We start from the raw sequence: 7500 nt of genomic DNA, 5'->3' as shown, positions 1-7500 counted from the left end.
TATACATGCGTGTGTTTGTATGTGTATGTGTGTGTGTTTGTGTTTGTGTTTGTTTGTGTGTGTGTGCATACATGTTATAACCCACTAGCATCGCCAGTTATAACCCGGTGGGAAATGGCATCACCCTTAGTAAGCCGGTGAAGAAGACAGACATTCACTTGTCTCCTTCTTTATTAGTGATCCTGGTAAATACAATTGTCAGAGCTGTTTGTTCTGCCTGTCTGCCTCCCTCTCTGATCTGGGTTCCTTTTCATTTGTCCCTCTGTCTGTCCTTGTTTGAAAGGGAGGGCAGCCATTTTTTTCCCGGGAATAGCATACCCACTATCATTATCATCATTATCTTCATCACAGTCACTGCTATTAGATTTCGAATTACTATTGTTAAAACAGTGTTAGTATTGTTAATGGCATCTTTATAGCATGATTTAATACTAAAACATAATTTCATCGCTTTATCATTGTTACTATAACAATCATCGTCATTATCATTATAATTGTCACTATTATTATCATCATCGTATCTTTGTAACGATCTTTATCAAGATTCTTTCATCATCTTTGTTACGACTACCATCTACAAAATTACATCTGTCATTTTCACCATTAAATTAATTACCGGAATCTGTCTATCTATATTCATTCTATCAATTTATCTATCTATCCATTCATTTTCCCTCCGTCTATATATCTATACATCTATGTCTTCATATTTTAAATTATCTATTTAACTACCTATCTAACTATTCATCTATCAGTCTATTTACTTATCTATTTAACTATTCATCTATCTATCCATCCATCTATTTATCTATCTGTATGTGTGTGTATGTGTATGTGTGTGTGAGAGAGTGTGTGCATTTTATCAGCCATCCGTTCGAAAGTGATAGTCTGATAAGTGTCCCCTATAACTTATGAATTTTCAATGAATACAATGGAAAACGTTTTCGTTTTCCTTCGAAACTGTAATATCAATAAAAAGGGTTTCATATCATAGTATTGCGATTCATTTGATATAGACAAGGATCACAAAAAGAATGAATAAATAGTGATTATACGATGATATTGTCTCCTTCTTAAGGTCATAGATCACTTATATCATCCCGTTGAAAGTCTGAGCCGGCCCAGCAGATAGTACTTTGAATATAAAATTCTGTAAACTTCGATGGCCATGCATAAGAACCATGATCTGTTACCTTTTGCTATAATGGCCGATGTACATGGTTTTACTAACTGATTATAGAACCAACAGTCTATGTATGAAATGACAGTGACAAATACCAAGGTTTACCCCCGATAATAAACGTTTTCTTTGGTATGAAAGAAAATATTTCAAGGGTAACTATTTTAGGTAAACCATTTTTCATTCGATGAGCAATTCTTCAAACTAGAGTATAAAAAAATGAAATAATATAACTCCTAAACGATGTATATAGTATAATACTTTGAATGCTATTGATACCATCCAATCTTTAGCTTAAATAAATTTAAGTCATTATGCATTACATGGAAAATATGTTTCCGATATTTCTCGAACCAAGAATAGATATGCTACAGAGGTGTTTGAGTTTTGTTTCATATATTGTCATAGAACTGTAGAATAATCTGCGAATTCTCATGGTGGTATAGATGTTTATCAGTCAATCGTTGACTGGAGTATTCCTTAAAACACTTAACGAACTTTCAGACTCATGTGACGGAGAAGTGCAAGACATTGAGAAGAAGGTAATTTTCTTTCTTTCTTTCTTTCTCTTCTTATATCCGCTTTTCTGTTCGCTCTTTCCCTCCCTTTTGCGGGTTCTCTTTCTTTAGTATTCCGCACATTATACGAAGAAAAGAAAAACGGTAGGAAGAAGAGATGAGGTAGAGAAGGTGGAGTAGAAGGAAGGGGAAGAAGAAGAGAGGTAAAAGAGGAAGAGAGGAGATGGAGGAGGAGGAGGAGGAAGAAGAAGGGGAAGGAGATGAAGAGAGGCGGTGGAAGAGGAGGAATAGGAGAAAGAAGAGGAGGAAGAAGAGAAGAAGAAGACGAAGAAAAGGAAGAAGAGGATGAAGAAGGAAAAGAAGAAGAGGAGAAAAACAGAGATAGAGAGGTAGGAGACGATAAACAAGAAGCAGAAGGAAAAAAAGAAATATGGAGAAGAAGAAGGCGAAGGAAGTGTAGGAGAATAAGAGGAAAGAGAAGAAGTAATAGAAGATGATGAATAAGAAGAATAAGGAGAAAACGGGAGAGGATGAGACATAAAAGAGAGGGAGGGAGGTCGAAGGAGAAGAAAGAAAGGAGATGGGAAATTAATGATGAGGAGGCGAAAATTGTAGAAAACATATACAAAAAAGATCAGGGCAATGTGTCATGCAATCAACTCTGATATGCTGATGCATATGGGGGGTTGGAGGGGGGGGGGTAGAGGAAGCCAATGCCATTATTGTTATTATTATAATTATTGTTAGTATTATTATCATCATAATTGTTATTCTCTAATAATGATTATTATCATTATTTTTATCATTATCTTATTATAATCATCAATGATATTATCAATATTATTTTCAACAATGCTATTACCATTATCATTATCATCATTAACATCCTCATCATGGAATTAATATTGTTAATATCATGATTATCATTAATATTATACATTATTATTATCATCAATATGATTCATGTTATCATTGTGATTATCATACCTTACCATCATACATCATCATTATCGACATCGTTATCATAATCATTACCATACATTATCTACGCAAAATTAACCCTAAATCTGATAAGCTTAGCGAGTACACCCTACAGGCATCACTCCGCCTTGCCGATCTGGGAACAACTAGTTTCTACTCCGGTATGTGAAACTCCTGATGACAATAATGATGATACTGATAATAACAATGGCAGTAATAATAACATTAACAATGATACGATCACAATAACAGTAATGATAACGTTAATGACAATGGTAGTAACAAAGATGATTAAAAACCATATGACAATAATAGCAATGATGATGATGATGATAATGATAACGATAAAAATATAAAAAATAGTAATGATAACGTAATGTTGATGATAACGATAATAACAATCATAATAACAACAACAATAATGATAAAAGTAATAGCGAACATTATGCCCGATGTACTCCATCTTATTGCTTATTGCATATACAATTCGTGACCTTGACTTTGAGAGAGAAAAGAGAGAGAGAGAGAGAGAGAGAGAGAGAGAGAGAGAGAGAGAGAGAGAGAGAGAGAGAAAGAGAGAAAGAGAGAAAGAGAGAAAGAGAGAAAGAGAGGGAGATAGATAGATAGAGAGAGAGAGTGAGACGAATAAGTCCTAACGGCATGCATTGCCTGTATACGTGGTCTCTCGGAAGCAGAAAGGGGACCTGTGGTTAATACAAGGGACATGGGTTGAGACTGTCTGTGTGCGCGTATGAAGGAGAGTTCGTGTAGGACAAAGAGAGTCTGGGTATTCGCGAGGAACCATCATAGCAGCAGAGGGATCGCCTGACAGGAGCAGAAATCATCCCCCGGGGAGTTGCCGACGGGCGCTGCGGCTTCGCTCAAGTGTCCGGCGACTACGGAGCTTTCTTCCACGAACAGAGGAGCCACTGGCGAGGACGTTTGCGCCAATGGAGCCATCGGCGGAGGGGCGTGCACCGAAGAAGGCAGAGACGTGCATAAAGGAGGAGCCTGTAAGCACATACATGGACACATATTCACACAGAAAACACACACACACACTTACAAACACACAAACACTCACACATATGCATATATGTATGTATATATATATTTTTTTCTTCATTTTTTTCATTTTTTTATTATTGTCTTATGCCAAATGTGTCATTGTTGTAGGACCTCTGCCATAGGGCCTACTCGAACCTCCTCTGTGGCGGCCGGTTCCTCACCGGATTCCAGAGGCTCCTCTGTAGTGACAGATTCCTCACCGGATCCATGAGGCTCCTCCGTGGCGGCGGGTTCCTCATTGGACCCCTGGAGGTCCTCACCGGACTCATGAAGCTCGTCTGTGGCGACGTATTCCTCGCCGGATCCCTGAGGCTCCCCTGCGGCTGTCGTGGCGGACCTCTCCTGGGATCCCTGATGGACGTCCTCATGTTCACTCACTTCTCCCTCTTCCCTGGGCTCCTCTGAGCTACCCGTCTCGCGTTCGCGCCTAGGATCCGTTACATGAAACGTCCCATCCGTCTTAAACTCCATTCGCAAGCCGTAGAGGAATGGCACTCCCATGGTAGGCACGTGATGTTCTTCCGGTGCCCCTTCGGGAATAACCGTGTACTCGGTATCACGCGCCTCAATCCCGTACGCCGTCATGGAGAAGTTTCTGGCCACGTACTGGACGGCCTCCTCGTAATCGACTCCGAAGACGAATCGGTTATGCACTCGTTCCAGGGGCAGCTCCAGCTCTTGGGCCAGGCTCATGGGGCCGGTCATGAAGCTCCCGTTGCCTGTGTCGACCTCCACCTCCACGACTTTCCCTTGGATGGTGGTCGTGGTGGTGGGTATGTCCCATGATGGATCCAAGGCCCAGTCACGGATGGTGAGTCTGTTCCTATCCAAATCTATGACGCAACAAAACGATTCGAGGACGTTGAGACCAAGCAGATTGCGATCAAAGTCGTCTACGACAGCGAAATCCCTCTAGAGGTCACGGTCCTTGAGCTCAACATAGAGTGCCAATAATCCTAATGAAGGATACGTGCGATCTCCCCGCAGCTCACTCTTATCAACACCCAATATGTCCATCTGCTTCCTGTTGATGGTGCTCATCTGACACCCAGTATCTATCACGAAGAGAACGGGTATTCCTTCCACCACAAGCTCAACATGGGGGAGATTGAGACCCGGGACGCGGATTATGTCTACGGAGTCCTCGACTACATTGATTTCTGTTGTTTCTTCAACGCTGTTCATTTCTGTTGTTTCTTCAACGTCGTTCATTTCTGTTGTTTCTTCAACGACGCCGCTCATTTCTCTTGTTTTCTCTTCCGTTAGCATCGGGCGATTGTGTCGAATCTCTGCTCGTTGGGCAGATGTGTTCCTCTCACTTGTAATTACGCGGTCACTGCTGTGCCTGTGACGCTGTCTGGCACTTGAGCTTCTCACTTCTATCTCGTGAGAGCAATTTCTCCCGGGTGGATGGCTTCGGTAAAGAGGTTGATGTTGTTATATAATATTATACACAATGTTATATATTGTGAGATAATGTAATGCATAATATTGTAATGTACTGTAATATTTTGTAATATAATGTAATACATAAAATTGTACTGTACTGTAATATTTTGTAATATAATGGATATAAACCTGTGTTTGTATATGCGTGTGTGTGCTTATGTGTATCTTTGTGTGTTGAATGTACGTATGCATATATGTGTATTGTGGGAGTGTGTGTGTGCTTGTGTTGAGTGTGCATATGTATATAATCGTATTGTGAGTATGTATGTCTGCAATTTGTATGTGTGTACGAGTATGCAATCTCTCTCTCTCTCTCTGTGTGTGTGTGTGTGTGTGCATATGTGTTGAATGTGTCTAATGCGAGTGTGCATATGTGTGTTTCGAGTGTGTGCGTCTGGAATATATGTGTGAATATGAGTGTGTTGTGAGTATGTGTCTGAAATGTGTATATGCATGTATGTTGAATGCATGTATCTGTATGAGTACGCTGTCAGTGTGTGCGTTTGTAATGTATGTATGTGCGTGTATGTTGAATGTGTATAAGTCTGTTGTGAGTATGTGCGTCTGCAATGTCTATGTGCATGAGTGGATTGTGGGAGTATACTGTGTGTTTGTGTGTATGAGTGTGTCTGTGTGTGTGTGTGTGTTTGCGTGTGTTTGTGTGTGTGTGTTTGTGTGTGTTTGTGTGTGTGTGTTTGTGTGTGTGTGTTTGTATGAGTGTGTTTGTGTGTTTGTGTATTTGTGTGTGTGTGTATTTGTGTGTGTGTGTGTGTTTGTGTGTGTGTGTGTGTGTATTTGGGTGTGTGTGTGTGTATTTGTGTATGCGTGTGTGTGTGTGTGTATGTATGTGTGTGTGCGTGCGTGTATTTGTATGTGTGTTTGTGTGTGTGTGTATGTGTGTGTGCGTGGATTTGTATGTGTGTGTGTGTGTGTGTGTGTGTGTGTGTTTGTGTGTGTGCGTGTATTTGTATGTGTGTGTGTATATATGAATCTTTATGGGAGTTTGTTATCAAAGAAAGGTGTTTCTGGCTAGTCTCTGGCTCAAAACTGTCTTTTTCAAAGTTCCATTTTCTTTCGGATAATCCTATCCTTCTCTCTTCCCATGTCCTGATTTTTTTTTTCCTTTTTCTTCATTAGTATATTCACTTTTCACATCCGATCAGGGCGTTCCCACACACGCCCACAGACACACGCCCACATTTTTCCTTCTAATTTAATCTAATTCAATTTAATTTAAATGAAAACGTAAGTGTTTGAATTTAAAAAAGAAAAAAAACATGTTTTTTACGTGTTATCTTCATGGGCCGTGTGGACACTGACCTCTCTCTTGACCTCGCTGTGATCCACCATGACCTGCGGTGTATGACTTTTCGTGAGTATTGGATACACAAACATAAACATTTACACTTTTCTCTTCACAAGGTGGTTTACAAGACTTTTATCATTATTGTCATCATTATCATTGTTATCATTATCTTTAGCATTATTATCCATATCATTATTATCTTTATTATTATCCTCAATATTATCATCCTTGTTGTTTACCTATTGTCATTATCATTATTATCACTATCATTATTGCTTTTATCAGTATTGTTTTTGTCATCATTATTATTGTCATCATCTTTCGTGTTATTATTGTTATTATCATCATTGCCATTTCTAATATCATTATTTTCGTCATTGTTATCATCATCATCATAATCATTATAATTATCATTATCAGATAGTTATCACCATTATATTCATGATTATTATAATTACTGTCACAATCATCAATACTATCATAATTGTTATTACTATCATTATCATCATTATTATCATTATTATTGCCATTACTAATATTACTATTATTATCCTCATGATCATCATCATCATTATCACCTTTGCTATCATAATCATTGTTCTTATGACTATTCCTACCATTAATATAATGAGTTTCCCTAACATTACACATTGGCAACGCTGTGTGGTGAATTTAGGATGTGTGTCTCCCTTTTGCTAGATTTATGATCTATTTCTGCACGGGTAATGTATGCTGTATGCTGTATTTCTCCCTCCCTTTCCCCCTTCTCCCTTCTCCTTTCTCCATTCACCCTACCCCCTTCTCCTTTCTCCCTTCCCCCATCTCCTTTCTCCCTTCCTCTTTCCCCCTTCCCCCTTCTCCTTTCTCCCTTCCTCCTTCTCCTTTCTCCCATCCCCCTTCTCCCTTCCCCATCCTCCTTCTCCTTTCTCCCTTCCCTTTCCCCCTTACCCCTCTCCCTTCCCCTTCCCCTTTTCCCTTCCCCCTCCCCCTTTCCCCCT

The sequence above is a fragment of the Penaeus japonicus genome, unplaced genomic scaffold (assembly GCF_977035675.1).
Source record: "Penaeus japonicus unplaced genomic scaffold, GWHDUDI00000001_assembly GWHDUDI00000016, whole genome shotgun sequence".
Lineage (NCBI taxonomy): Eukaryota > Metazoa > Arthropoda > Malacostraca > Decapoda > Penaeidae > Penaeus > Penaeus japonicus.
This window is presented reverse-complemented; position numbering follows the sequence as displayed.